At 48.0% G+C, this 15463-nt stretch overlaps 1 protein-coding gene and 1 pseudogene across 1 annotated transcript in view; both read left to right on the forward strand.

Moving 5' to 3' along the window:
- The window catches only part of TIGAR (TP53 induced glycolysis regulatory phosphatase), a 1172566-nt gene that overhangs the window by 304735 nt on the left and 852368 nt on the right, over positions 1-15463 (forward strand). The window lies entirely within an intron of this gene.
- Positions 8200-13575, forward strand: LOC126931749 (40S ribosomal protein S26-like; annotated as a pseudogene).

The following is a 15463-nucleotide window of genomic DNA, read 5'->3' on the forward strand; positions in this document are numbered from 1 at the left end:
TCCCTGTGTTTCCTAGGCTGGTCTCAAACTCCTGGCTTCAAGCGACCCTCCCACCTCAGCCTCCCAAAGTGCTGGGATTGCAGGCGTGAGCTGCCACGTCTGACCTGTGCACACCTTTGTGTCTATAGTACCTTGACCTTGAGCTCACCCTTGCTGCATCAAAAACATTTTTAAAAATATAGTTTCAAAACCACACATAGTTGAAAATTTGGATAATACAGAATATCAATATAGCAAAGGATAACGTAGGAAACCCATTCAAAAAAGAAGAAAATAAAAATCTGCAACCCTCCCACCCAGATTTGGACATGATTAATTTTGGTTTAGGCCTTTGCAGTTTGCTTTTATTCTTTCTTTCTTTCTTTTTTTAGATGGCGTTCTGTTGCCAGGCTGGAGTGCAGTGGATCTTGGCTCCCTCGCTGCAACCTCCACCTCCTGGATTCAAGCAATTCTCCTGCCTCAGCCTCCTGAGTAGCTGGGACTACAGGTGCTCACCACCATGCCCAGCTAATTTTTGTATTTTTAGTAGAGATGGGGTTTCACCATGCTGGCCAGGCTGGTCTCAATTTCTTGACCTTGTGATCCACCTACCTCGGCCTCCCAAAGTACTGGGATTATAAGCATGAGCGTGCCTGGCCCAGTTTGCCGTTCCCCCCCACCCATTCAGCAGCGTTTTAATCCTGTATCCTCCAACTTACCAGGGCTTGGCTGTCCTGTGACTCAGTTTTCATGGTTAGAAAATATGATGGCTACATGCTAACAAAATTCTCCAACTGCTTTCATGAGGTTTCCTCATCCCTGTGGCCAGGAGGGCTGCATATCTCTCCATCCTAGGCGGTGAGGATTAGAAAGCCGGGTGATGATGGGCACAGAGCCATGCAGCAGGCCCAAGGGCCCCAAGGCTCCTCACTCTTAACCCAAGTGGATGTCAGAGAAAAATCCCACCTCGACGAGAGGAGGCACAGACACCAGCCTGCCAGGGCCACGCACCACAGGTCATAGCCATCCAGGATCTCCTGTGAGCCATGCTTGTGCCTCTGTGACACAAAATCAGAACAGCAGCCAGTCCCAAGAGTTTACATCTTGCTTTTTGAGCCAATCAGACCTTTGAACAAAACTTTTCCACAGTATATCTGTCCTGTTCACTTTCAATTTGGAGAACGGTCCTGACCTTTCTTAATGAAATGGGACCCTCCTCTTCTTTGGCAAATAATAAACTCAATGTCTGCTTTAACTGGCTTTGGTGGACTTTTGTGTTTTTCTGTGGCATGGGTGTCACCCCAGTCATCACTGTGGCCGGTGGATAGACACTCCCTTCTGAGGGCTATCACTGAGCTCCTCCTTCCTGTCTGTTCATCTGGGGAGGTTTTCCCAAGTGCCCCACTTCTCGGGGGGAGGCTGAACCCTGTTTTCTTTACCAAGTTGCTCAGAGGTCTCCACTCACAAATCAGTGGCCTCATTGGGCCGGCACTCGTCCACTTGCTTTTCTAGCTGGGACATTCTCTTCTCTGAAACTGTTTGTGGATATGATGAGCGGTCAGAGACGTTTGTTTCTGTTAAGGTGTTGCTGGTGGGGGGGGCAATGGTTCCAGCTCCCATCATTCAACCAGATTCCTTCATCCCCCAAACTGTTCTGGATTTAACCTAATCTTAGAAATCAGAGCCCCGTTTGGCTAACTAGAAAAATCAGAACCTCTGGGCAAAGTTACCAGACATTCACTATTGGGAGGAAACAGCTCCAGACTTGAACTTGCCACTGTCCTTCCTTGCCCCCTCTTGGATGGAATAGATGGGCCCTGTCCCTGTCCCCCTTCCCACCTCCCCAGTCTTCCTTCATGGTGAGAAGAGCTTTTTTTCTGCCTATTAGCCATGATTTGAAGCCAACATTGAAAAAGTTCTGATTTCCTGGATCGTGGGGAAGCTCCTGTCAGGGCATCCCAGCCTCACATACTGAGTGCCTCTCCCAGCCCTGTGTAGCAAATCAAGTGTGCCTCCTGAAAGCCTCCTTTGACTGCAAGTGCAGTCATCGTGATTATTTTCTCTTACACCATTGGAGTCAGGGTCTCTTGAATCCTAACTGCAAATGTATGCAAACACTATGCCAAAATTTGTGACAAAAATTGGCAAAGAAAGATGTTTTGCCGGTGAAGTGCAGCTAACACCTAAAGGGGAGCAGAGAGCTGTTTGGGGTGGGGGCCCAGGTGAGAGTTGAAAAGGAGGAACAGGGAGAAGGGCAGGGGTTTGGTTGGTGTCTGCAGCAGTGATGGAAGATGCTAGGGCCTTCCTCCTCCCCTGTCTTCCAACGTGGGAGCAGAGAGAGTCAGGGGCTCCCTGTCTCTTTCTTATGGTGGAGGCATCTTCAGAGCTGGGGTGAGGACGGAGTCTCTTAGCCCCTCTTCAGATGCTCCAGACACCACATCTGGCGCTGAGAATGAGGTTGAGGGATCCCTGAGCCCTCCAGCCTTCCTATGCCATTACATTCACATCAAACCCTACCACACCGTCATTCACTTCACATTAAAGCATCTTAATTGTCCCCTGGGAGGTTAAGTTGTGTGGATCTTCTTTTCTATGGTCCCTCTCTATCAAAGAGCCATTTACCCTTTAAGTCTTAACATTGAAACCTTCTTTTTTTTTTTTTTTTTTTTTTTTTTGAGATGGAGTCTCGCTCTGTCACCCAGGCTGGAGTGGGGTGGCGCGATCTCGGCTCACTGCAAGCTCCACCTCCCGGGTTCACGCCATTCTCCTGTCTCAGCCTCCTGAGTAGCTGGGACTACAGGCGCCCGCCACCACGCCTGGCCAATTTTTTGTATTTTTTAGTAGAGACGGGGTTTCACTGTGTTAGCCAGGACGGTCTTGATCTCCTGACCTCGTGATCCGCGCATCTCGGTCTCCCAAAGTACTGGGATTACAGGTGTGAGCCACCGCGCCCGGCCTAATTTTATATTTTTAATAGAGATGGGTTTTCACCATGTTGGCCAAGCTGGTCTCGAACTCCTGACCTCAGGTAGTTTGCCTGCCTCGGCCTCCCCAAGTTCTGGGATTACAGGCATGGGCCACCGCGCCCGGCCCGGAAGTTTCTTTACGGATCATCTGGTCCAATCCCTCTGTTTTACACGTAAGGGAACTAAGACACGAAGTGGCTTCCCCCAGTTCTCAGATCTGGACTCTAAACTGGTCACACCTCCTTTTCCAGGTGGCATTACTTATTGGACAACAGGACCCCAGCAATCTAGGTGCCCCTTGAGATACCCTGGGAGCAAAACACGGTTGTCTTCTTTTAAAGAGTCAAGAGTAACTTTGTAAATACACGTCCTTGTCATTCCTAGGAAATTCTGTGGGATTATAGACATCACTAGCTTCTAAGTGTGCTTTTCAAAAGGCCAGGCAGTTGGGCAGACTGCAGTGGTTACTCTTAGACTTGTAAATAACTTCTGGGCTGTCCAAGACTGCCCAGTTTTGTGATTGTTTTACCCTTTGGCTGTTCATAGGCAATGATGAAGGTTTGCGGGAGGAAGAGAAAGAAGGGAATGGCAGAATGGGATGTGGGGGTAATAGAGATACATTTATTGAGCACTAATTATATCCCTGACATTATGCTTAGGGTGTTACCCAATATTATCCCGATTTTACAGACTGAGGAAATTAAGTTTAAGTAATTTGCCCAAGTCTCACAGCTAGCAAGAAGCTGTAGGTTTCAAACTTGGGGCTGTCTGATTTCAGAGCCCAAGCTTGTCACCACCATGCTCATAGGGCAATGGACAAGAGAAAGCCAGGTTTCCGGGAAACTTCTGAATGGCCACAGTGAAGAATGACCCTCTTACATCCCGCTGATTGGATGTCCAGTCTTGATGGGATTTTGAGCATCACAGGGGAAGAGGGGCCAGAAGAGGAGGAGAGCAGTTTCCTGTGTTATTCCAGACTTGCCTCATGTTGCCCACATTTCTCTGGGGCTGACATATATTTTTCCGGTAGGTGTGGCCTGAGGGTGTTGGGGTTTTACTTTTGTGCTGGTGCAGGCAGTTTTCAGGCTCATATAAACACTCACTCAGCTGTTTATTTATTCATCCAACAAGCATTTCTTAGACACCTCCTCTGTCAATTCTTGAGCCAGTAAGTAAGCATGGTCCCTGACCCGACAGATCTAGCTCAGGTTCAGAGATGCACAACCTAATTCCAGCAAAGCTTTTTGTAGATTGTCTGGGGCAGCTTTTACAACCCTTGATCTTTCCCACTTCTCAGCTATTCCTGTAGCAGCAGGAAGCTCTACTTTGGAGGAATGGCAAACAGATGGAAAAGTGAGGCTGTGAGCTGGCCTGAAGTTTTGGAAAAGGATGTGGAAACCAGAGACTAACAAGAGGATTTGGTGGTGTGTGTGATGTCCCTCTCCCCACTGTTCCATTTCCTTGGGTACTTAAGTTGGGCTGCTGATTTAAGGGCCAACTTCTCATGTAAAAATCCATCCCAGCATCCTCAGCTCAAGTAACTGCCACTTGCCACTTGCCTGCCCCAGCAGAATTAACGGAAGCTGCCAACAGCCCTGCTGACCTCATTGGATGGAACTGTGTCCTCAGCAGACACAAGCTCCTTCTTCTGAGCGAGGCTCCCTCCTATCTCAGAGCAGGAAGTCCTCTTATGAGGACTCCAAGCTTCAGACAGAGAAGCAGGGGCCATTCAGTCATTTACTCTGCTCAGTGTCAACCTAAAGGGAAGAGGCTAAGACACAAAGTATAATTTAAAGTTTACTTGAACCAAAATGAGGACAGCTGCCAGGAAGACTCAGACCCAGGTACCCTTGGCTGTGAGCTTCCTACAGCCTTTGTTAAGAGCAGGTTTTTTAGAAAACCAAACCAAACCAAAACAAAAATAACTTTTATTTTAGGTTCAGGAGTACATGTGTAGGTTATACAGATAAACTCATGTCACGAGGGTTTATTGCACAGATTAGTTCATCACTCACGCACAAAGCCTAGTACCCAATAGAGTTTTTTTCTCCTCTCCCACCTCCCAACCTCCACCCTCTGATAGGCCCCAGTGTGTGTTGTTCCTCTCTTTGTGTCCATGTGTTCTCATCATTTAGTGCCCACTTATAAGTGAGAATATGTTGTATTTGATTTTCTGTTCTTGTGTCAGTTTGCTAAGGATGGTAGCCTCCAGCTCCATTCATGTTGCTGCAAAAGACATGCTCTCATTCCTTTTTATGCCACGAATGTTCATTGCAGCACTATTTACAATAGCAAAGACATGGAACCAACCTAAATGCCCTTCAATGACAGATGGGATACAGAAAATACGGTATATGTACGATACAAGAAGGATTTTAAAGGCAAAAGAAGGGGACAGAGTGGGCTGGTACAGGGTTGTTTGTCAAGAATTCTTACTGGTTTACAGAAATAAATGAATGACTGGCTACTCATTATGAAACTATAGGTGATAGTGTCCAGTGTGGCATTATTATAGCTACTTGTGGCGAAAGCAAGCAGTTTTTAAAAATGAATATATAGCTCAAAAGAAGGAGTGGGATATGATTGCTCTCATTTTACTGTCTCTCCAGGCCTGATGATTTAAAAGGACTCACCTTCCTCAGATGAAAGCTCTTTACTTTTTGCATCAGGAACTCCCTTTTCTGCTTTCTTGGAGTATCGGGATAGGTCCCATGAAGAGCTGCTGGCAGGGACAGACAGAAGCCAAGGAGAGGCCGTGCAAGGAAGCTGAAGTGCTTGGGAGGGGGCAACAGTCTCCCACCTGCAACCAACATTAAAAAGCACTGTCACTTCAGGCTGAGCGTGGTAGAAGCCAGTTTGTTAAGTCACACCAAAGTATGTGTTAGATGGACCTGGCTAGTCCTTTACCCAGAGATCTTGTAGCATAACGGCAGGCGGATGGAAAAGACTTAGAAAGCATTAATCACTGCACAAGCTTAGGGCTCAGTCCCTTTTGGGGGGTGGTGAGTAGTAGAAGTGCCTGGAAAATATGTACAGAAACTGTGAAATTGGCAGAGGAAGGCCAATTTGGGATTTGGTTACGGTGGGATCAGAGACATCTGGGAGGATGGAGACAAACACCCAAATTATATCCCTGACATGATGCTTAGTGTGTTACCCAATATTATATCCCCATTTTACAGACTGAGGAAATTAAGGTTAAGTAATTTGCCCAAGTCTCACGGCTAGTCTCACGGGTGCTGGAAGCGAGACTTCATGACTGAAGTAATCATGTTACCCTGAGAATTTCTTTCTAATTCCTGGCTTCGGATTTAAGGTTATGGTTGATGGGTGAAAGTATACAAATCCAGACCTGTCTGTCTTGGACTTTTGGAAGATTTTCTCTGGGCTGAAGTTGTTAGCTAGGTTAAATATCAAGAAAGGCTATAATTGCTTTTTCTCCCTATTGCCAGGAAGCTGGACTTTCATAAAACTCTAGTGGAGGTTCGTGCAGCATAGATGGAAAAGCATTGGATTTCAATTTTACTCTGGGCTCTGTTGAGCTGTGTACTCTAGGACAAGCCATTTAACTTTTCAGCTGCGCTCTAGAAGAATTCACACCTATCTTGCAGGACTCCTTTAAAATAATTTTCGAGACAGGCTCTTGCTCTGTCACCTAGGCTAGAGCGCAGTGGTGGCGAGATCATAGCTCACTGCATTCTCCACCTCCTCTCAAGCAATCCTGCTGCCTTGGCCTCTTCAAGCGCTAGAATTACAGGCATGAACCACCACACCTGGCCACAAGACTCTCAACGATTAAGAGGGAGAATAACCAGGACAAAGATATGTGAACTGTAAAAGGCTGTCATCTTACAATGGTGATGGTGATGGTCCTTATACTCCTGGGAGGGTTGGTGCACATTCTTGCCTACAGCAATTGTAAGCAGAGGATAATGCTTCAATCTTGAGGACTCTCATAGCAAAGTTAAAAGTACCAATATTACCTGATGTTTAATGTAACTGGACCCACCATCTACTGCTTTATTATGCACAGAAGATATGGGGTTGAGGGAGCCTCCGTGAGCAGCACTGAGGATCTTGGTTACAAATGAGTGGAATGAGTAAGGGGGGAGGGGTCTTTAGCGACCTTTAAGAGCAATATGAACGGCAAGTTATTTTTGTTAAGGAACGCAAAGCAAACATTAGCAGTGAAAGGAAGGCAAACCACCTCTTGCCTATTTAAAGCAATAAAGGAAGGGAACAAAGTTATGCAGGCAAAGAGGTGCTTTTATTTCCCCAGTTATGAATCCTGGTAAAAAAAACAAAACAAAACAAAACAAAACAACCGCACCCAAACCACAAAGACAGTCAGTACCTTCACCTCAACTCCTAATGTGCTGCGTTTCCTTAAAAAAAAAAAAAAAAAAAAAAAAAAAAAAACAACCCTGAAAATAAAGCAGTGTCACACTTTCTTCAACTTGCTATCTAATTTGAGTTTCATGTTTATATTCTTTCGAGAAAATCTCTAGACATGACTCGTTTTCTCCTCAGTAGTAGCTGGTTTTATTCAGGCATGGAGTGGGGGAGGGTAAATGTAATTTTTCCAAGTACACATGCATTCATTTACTCAATATTTATTACTTATCGTGTGCCAAGTTGTCTGCTGGATGGGGCTAACAAAAATAAATCCCTGCCCTTAAGGGAAGGAAAGACGCATACCCCGCTATCTGTAGCCTCTACCCCTGAAAGAAAACATCTAACAGACTTCTGGTTTGGAGCTTGGATACTGACTAATCAGATCTCATCTGCCCTGGCCAATCAGGGCTCAACTGTATCAACCAGTCAGAACTAAGCAAGTTTCCATCTTTCATTTGCATAAATAGACCTCATGGGAAACATGGGCAGGAAATTTTGCTACCAAAGCCGACTCCTGCTCACGCCTGTAATCCCAGCACTTCAGGAGGCCGAGGTGGGTGGATCACCTGAGGTCTGGAGTTCCAGACCAGCCTGACCAACACGGAGAAACCCCGTCTCTATTAAAAATACACAGTTAGCCGGGCGTGGTGGTGGGCGCCTGTAATCCCAGCTCTTCGGGAGGCTGAGGCAGGAGAATCACTTGAACCCAGGAGGCAGAGGTTGCAGTGAGCCGAGATTGCCCCATTGCACTCCGGCCTGGGCAACAAGAGTGAAACTCCGTCTCAAATATATATATTTTATTTTTATTATATATATATATATATATAAAATAAAAATAAAATAAACCCGACTCCTCTCTTCGTTCCCTTGAACACACCTACATTTTACACTTAAGGCTGGGTTTCCCGAGCGTGCAAACTGTCCACTGGAATAAAGGCTCTTTGCTCCAAATTCCTTTTCCGGGAACTTTTGTTGGTGGGGTTTAGAAAGAGAAGCAGTTATTTCTAGGAAATCCGATGAGTGCCTGGAAGGGAAAGAGTGGGCAGTTCTACTGGACGTAGATTCGAGCCAGATCACAAGTGGCCCTGGATGATGGGTTAGGGATCTGTGACTTTATTTTGAAGGCATAGGGAGTCATCGAGGCTTATTGAGCAGGGGAGTGCCATGGTCACCTGGCTGTAAATAGACACTGAAATTTAGAATCTCATTTTTGGAAACGAACTTATAAGATAATTACATGGGTGGGTTTGAGGACGACTTGAGGACATTTCAAAGGGCATAGCAGGTTTGGCTCGCCCTCCTGCTAGTAGCATTTGTTGCTTCTCACTCACACTTTATTTTGCATGGAGAACTCTGCACACATACGCAAGAGGGTTGATTTTTTTCGTAATTCATCTCTGTAACTGAGATAGCCTCAGACACCTAAGAAATGTAGTCAACACTCCTACCTCAAATGCCCAGAGAGAAATTCTACATAGCTGAAAGCGGGGAGCAAGCCACTTAGCCCAGAGGTTTCTTCCTAGGAGGAAGGGCACTGACGCAGGAAACTGTAACATGCTGTAGTGACCAGAAGGATGGACCCTCCCTGCACCTGCTGTGGAGGAGGAGGCTGATGTTGCACTGTGCCTAGCTCTGCCAATCTCGGTTTAAGTCTGGGCATTGCCACTAATTTGCTGTGTGACCTTGACTAAGTCACATTTCTTCTGTGGGCCTTAGTCTCTGCGTCTGTAAACTGAGAAGTGAGACTGGATGGTTTCCAAAATCCATCTGAGTGCTGACATCCTGTGGGCTTGTGGGACTGAATGAGACCACTGAGAGCTCTGGTGTGGCCGGTCTGACGATGCCCACATTTCTCTCCTTTCTCTTTGGTGCTGAGGGAGGCAACACGATGAGATGTGCGTTTGTTTGGAGCCCCGGCCAGGTCTCACAGTCGGCGCTGAGTCCTGGCCCTGCTGTAGGTTAGCAGTGTGAACTTGAGCAAGTCACTTAACCTCTCTGAGCCTCTGTTTTCTTTTCTGAAAAAATAGATAATGAGTCCATGTTCTCTAGCCCAAGAGAAATGGAGGGATAGAAACAAAAAATTAGAGGGACCTGGCTTCCAATAAGTATGACATTATCACTCTCAGGCTAATTGGGTTCATTTTGTGAAAAAAGAAAAGTTAGAATAACAGATTTTGGCAAATACGTTCAACAGTTAGTGACATTACCCTGTTTTGGAGAATAGCTTGGGCCCTTGACAGTTTTATCAATCTGTCAAGAAAGCAGCACTTACTAATCCCTGAGGCGTAGAAACAAAGGAAGAAGTTTGTTTAATGTCTCCTGCGTTAAGCAAATCGATGTTTCTTTTCTACAAGACAAGCTCTTCACCGGGCTCCTTCACTTTCTGCTGTACGGAACCTCTCAAATGAATGACCTCATTCATGTGAAAATTCCCCCGAGTGGCCACTGTCATTTCAAATGGTCTCTTAAGAAATTGTGTTAGAGACGGCCGGGTGCGGTGGCTCACGCCTGTAATCCCAGCACTTTGGAAGGCCAAGGCAGGCGGATGATGAGGTCAGGAGATCGAGCCCATCCTGGCTAACACAGGGTGAAACCCCGTCTCTACCAAAAATACAAAAAAAATTATCCGGGCGTGGCGGTGGCGGCGGGCGCCTGTAGTCCCAGCTACTTGGGAGGCTGAGGCAGGAGAATGGCGTGAACCCGGGAGGCGGAGCTTGCAGTGAGCCGAGATTGCGCCACTGCACTCCAGACTCCAGCCTGGGCGACAGAGCAAGACTCCGTCTCAAAAAAAGAAAAAAAAGAAATTGTGTCAGAGACGCAGGATGAGTTCACACGACAGTGAGGAAATCTGGAAGCAGCAGGTGTTTGGCCCGGGGAAGAGCCACTCCGATGGGGAAGGTCACACGGGCACCCGAGCAGTCTAAAAGAGACTTTCTTGCCTCCGGAGCTTAGTCGGAAGCCACAGGCTGATTGTCCCCAATCCTCCTGATTCCAGGCAGAGGGAGTTTAACGCGAGCCGTTCTCAGGAATCGCACAGAGACGAGGTGGAGGGAAATCCACCCTTAGGTGTGGAAACCCTCTGAGACCCCCAGCAAAGCTCGTTCCAATGGATGCTGGTCTGAGGAGAGCTCCTGAGTGCTGTGGCCTCCGAGACCAGCTTAAGGATAGCATACCCAGACCCCTGTCGACTGTGGACTTTTCCACACAGACACAACATGTATAACATTCAACCAGCAGATGGACATAGGAGCATTTCTCAGAAGGCTAGAAAGCAGTTTCACCGAGGGGCGGGGCAAATCTGATCAGATCACCAGGACAAGTCTCACAGCACCTCATTCCTAGAACAGAACGCACCTGAAGTGAAGCGAAGGGACCTCAAAGAAACATCAGACTCCATTCAGCCCGAGCTGCCTCCCAGCCGTGGGCCACCCGGTGCCTCAGACAGGCAGAGACAACCTGTGTGCCTCAGTTGAGGCAGGGGCTCTTGTCCAAGGAGGGAGGCCTTCGGCTGACTCAGGGAACCTCTATTTCTGCCAATCCTCCTAAGTTAAAAACCATCAAGAACTCACCTGTAGCTGAACCAAGCTGGGCTTATTGATTTGTTGCACAAAGGAAGAAAGACCAGCAGTAAAGACGGCCTTCGAAAGAACTTAGAATAGATGTGAGCTCGTAGCTGGTCTCAGGAGGGCTTAGGAAGTGGGGCCTTCTCTGGGCTGGATAGTGTGTGTAAGCAGGTGCACTACTGTGATCGTGTATCCTCATGATTCTTACCTAGAAGATGTGAAAAAACGAAGCAAGACTGAAGATGTGGATGGGAAAGATGCAGCAGCCATTCCCATCAACCAGGAGGAGGAGATGCTAGATAGTTCTGCGATGTGCAGAGAGGTCTTGTTTTTGTCTGTGCTGAGACGAGATTATAGTCTTGCTTTTTCTCTCACTTTGTCATCACAGAGTGCCCATCTCTGATATGGGTCCCACGGGATTGTGTATGTGCCCCAGAACACCAAGGTCCAGTGCCCACACCAGCTCCTCCCAGCACTGAGGCCCAGTCGTTGGCATTGGACCAGTTCCTGGACGTTAGAGGCTGCTTTTCTCTGTCTTCCCTACACCGACTCTTGAGTCCTGATGGAAGACTCAAAATAGAGAATAATTATGAAAGTTGATTTGTAAAAATGTAGAGCACAATGGAGATGAAATGAGTGAGTCTTAGATTGATACTTTTCTTACCTGGGGCCCACTCATCCAGAAACCTTAGCCATTGAGAAAATAGGCAAGAAATGGTCAGCAAGCAGGCTATGTCTCTGAAACACCGAAATAAAAGTCTCCCAGTGCCCCACATTTTTACAAGAACTCAAAGTTTTACACAAGCGCTATGTATGCTGCTTTGCACGCATTTCTCGCTTGCCTTGGCATCCTGCTCATAGAACATTAGAAATAAAAGAAGGCTCCTCTCTCCAGTCCGTGCCTCCAAGATGACAAAGGAAAGAAGGAACTAGTGTTGTGCCAAAAAGGGGCCATGGCCACGCGCTGTCTATTCGCTGCGTGAACTGTGCCCGATGCGTGCCTGAGGACAAGGCCATTAAGAAATTCATCATTTGAAACGTAGCGGAGGCCGCAGCAGTCAGGGACATTTCTGAAGCGAGTGTCTTCTATGCCTATGTGCTTCCCAAGCTGTAGGGGAAGCTACATTCCTGTGTGAGTGTGCAATTCACAGCAAAGTAGTCAGGAACCCATCCAGTGAAGCCAGCAAGGACCAAACACCCCCATCCCGATTTAGACCTTCAGGTGCTGCCTCACGACCCCCACCAAAGCCCATGTAAGGAGCTGAGTCCTTAAGATTGAAGGCAGACTATTCTCTGGAGAAAGATAAAGTGGAAATTGTCCTTAGAAGTGAAGGAAGGCTTAGGGGCAGGAGCAAGAAGAGCTTCCAGTGCTGGTTCACGCTACAGCATGGGTGCACCCTGCAGACATGATCCAAATGAGAGAAGCCAGGTTCAAGGGACCACATGGCCCAGGATTCCATTTCCATGAAAACGGGCAGAACAAGTAAATCCAGAGAGACAGAAGGTAGATTTGTGGTTGTCAGGGGTTAGGGGAAGGGAGAGTGGGGAGTGACCATGGCCAGAAATTTCCTTTTGGAGCTGTTGAAAATGTTTAGAATGAGATAGTGGTAATGAATGCACACCTTGGTGAATATATACAAAAACCACCTTAAAAGGGTGATTTTTATGATATGTGAATTATATCTCAATTTTTAAAAAGTGGAAAAAAGAAGAAGGGCCTCAGGATCTGAGAAGTTCATATCCTGATAGCAAAAGAGGATCCGGAAGACACTAAGGAATGTGTATTCACAAAGCAGAGCCGCCTAGAGCAGCAGGGCTCTGTCGGCCTCCATGCCAGAGCCTCTGTGGGCTTCTGCCAGAGTAAAGCCACAGACACACACACAGTATTGCCACGTGCTGGCCAAGGAGCCCAGGAGCATGCAGAGGACTGAGACGTGGTCCCTGCACTCTGGGGGAAATGACACCTCAACACAATAACGGTGTTCGTCATCAGGACCCCAAGTGATGATGAAAAGGTTAAATTATTTTCAAAATGCTCAATTATAAGAAAGCAGAGGAGTGGATTATAAGAAATACATGTACAAAAAACGATTTCCAAATTGCCAACCTTTTAAAGAAATATTGAAACCTCTGGTGTAGGAAGGTAATCCATGTGGAGTGGCAGCCAGGGAATGGGATCCTCTGTGTGTGTGGAGAGGCAAACATCCCCATAGTCCTCAGGATGCCCTGAGAGGGGCCGAGTCAGTGGGCGTCAAAGCCTCCAGTCCTCTGGGCATCCATGGCCTCATGGCAACTGCACCAATTGTTCTCATTGTTGCTATTTTTCCATAGGACTCAACGTTCTCTTACACAGGGACTCAGGACGGTGCTGAGTCCAGGTGGAGGAAAGGGTTGGATGGTGGGGGCTGGGCAGGGGATGTGGTGGGAGCTCTGTTGGAACCTGCCGCCCTCCCCCAGGCTGTCTACCATGTTTTTCTCAGTAAGTGGGAGGTCTGTGAGCTCCGTCCCTCCAGGGCCTGGCTGTGAAGCCGTTGCTGCTGTGGTTTTGCCCACTTGAGTTTGCTGGCTGGGGGGCATGGGGCAGGTGTGGGGTAACCTCCTTCCTGGAACAGTATGTCTCCAGAATATGCAGGAGTGAGGCTGGCACACAGCACTGCCTGTTTGGTCAGGGTGTCCGGGGGGGATGGGAGGGGCCTCAGGGATGGAGGGACAGAACCGGGGCCCGCTTTCAATTCCACACCGGCCTGGTGAATTCAGATGATCTCTTCAGCCCTGCATCTCCACTTCCACACTCAGACAACGTCATCTAACGTCCCCACTGGCTGCAAGCTCAGGGACACAGGGCCTGCTTTGTAAAATAAGTATTTTGGAGTTTTTAAAGATGACAATTCAAACCTGCTCCTGCAAAAGACAGGCTGAATGAGACGACTCCCACTCTGAGAGGGGAGCTTTCCATCAGGCCACCCTGGGCAGAACCTGGGGGCTGAAAATGAAGAGATGGTGACCGTGTCTTAAACTCTAGGGGCCTGGAACCAAGCGACACAGGGCTCAGAGGAGCAGAAGGAGCGGTGGGCTCTTCATGGAGCAGCAAGTGGTAGTGACCGAGGTGCCTGTCTCAATGGTTTCGCTTTAAGAGGTTGGGCTGAGACCCAAATCCTTGACCCAGGGCTTCCTTCTGGGTGGGTGCAGTCTGTCACTGTGGCAGGAATGAGAAGGGCAGAGTGGAATGAAAACAGTCAAGAGTGGGAGTGTGGTGGCTCGCTCTGCTCCCAGCTCTCCCCTACTATCTCTGCAGACCCCAGGTGCTTAGAGCCTAAGTATCAGTCAGACTCCCTCAGGGCCACAGAGGCCCTCCCAAGCTACTGTCAGCAATGGGGATTTATGCTAAGGATATTTCTGGAAATTAGGAGGCCACCAATCCTCAGGTTTCCATAAACACCAAGGGCAGATTTGTTTTCAGAGCCTGGACCAGGACTCTGGGTCTTCAGGGCTCCGGGGATCTGGTCGTCTCCCCATCTTCCCAGCACGATGCCTCCTCAGTCACCCGACTTGGCCCTGAGCCCCCCAACCCCTGGGTTCCCTCCACCAGCGTGGGGGCGTCTGCTCACCCTGACTTCCGCTTGTTCATGGCTCTGCTCTGTGTGACTTTCAGCCTCTAGTCACACTAGCAGCTGCCTTTTCTCTCACATTCACACTTACTGAGAGAATTTAATGATACCGATTGGTCACCATGGCCCTTGTAAGTACCCACTTCCATGCTGGGCCGCCAAGACACAACCGTGCTGGAGGCAGGCGCCCGTCCCTGGTGGAATCAGCTGCAGCTGGGATGGTGGGCTTGCCAAGGATGGCCTTCTTTGCCCTGTGGAGGGGCTTTCTCTGCTTACACTGATGGTAAGGTAGAGGGGTGAAGGTAGGGGAATGTTGAATGAGGGAAAAGCGGGTCTCCCAAGACTTGGCCTGTCTGAACCTTTGTCCCAGTAACAGAAGTCACGATGCTCTCTGCTTTGGAAAGATTCTGAAGGCTTCTACAGAGTGCGTGGGTGAGACATCAATGGCCATCGTAGTGTTTCTTGAGTCAGATCTCCCCACCAGGTTGCAGCCAATGTCAGGCGGTTCTGTAGCTGAGAACAAGAAAAGGTGATGGGACAGCAGGTGTGTGGTGTTCCTTCTGGCTACAGGAGGTGATCCACAGATGACCCTGTGAAAATGGCTTCCCCAGGGTCTCTGTTTGCTTGACATTCCGGCTGGCCTCAGCCTTTCCCTTGTTATGCTAAACTTTACATTTCTAAATTTCCAAGTAGTGTTGTGAGCATGGTAAATGCTTAACTGTTTGATAAATGAATGAATGGATGGATGAATAAATGAAACACGAATTTGTCAGCAGCCCTTCACTGAAGGCAGGACAGGAGTGGGTAAAGGTCCCTGGCTTTGGTGTGAGAAAGGCCTCACTTTGAATCCCGGCTCTGCTGCTTGCAAACTGTGTGACATTGGGACAAGTTACTTAACTTCTCTGAGCCTCCTTTCCCTCAACTGCAAGGCTAGGATAATGCCCACCTCGAA

Source organism: Macaca thibetana, chromosome 11 (genome assembly GCF_024542745.1).
Source record: "Macaca thibetana thibetana isolate TM-01 chromosome 11, ASM2454274v1, whole genome shotgun sequence".
Taxonomy (NCBI): Eukaryota; Metazoa; Chordata; class Mammalia; order Primates; family Cercopithecidae; genus Macaca; species Macaca thibetana.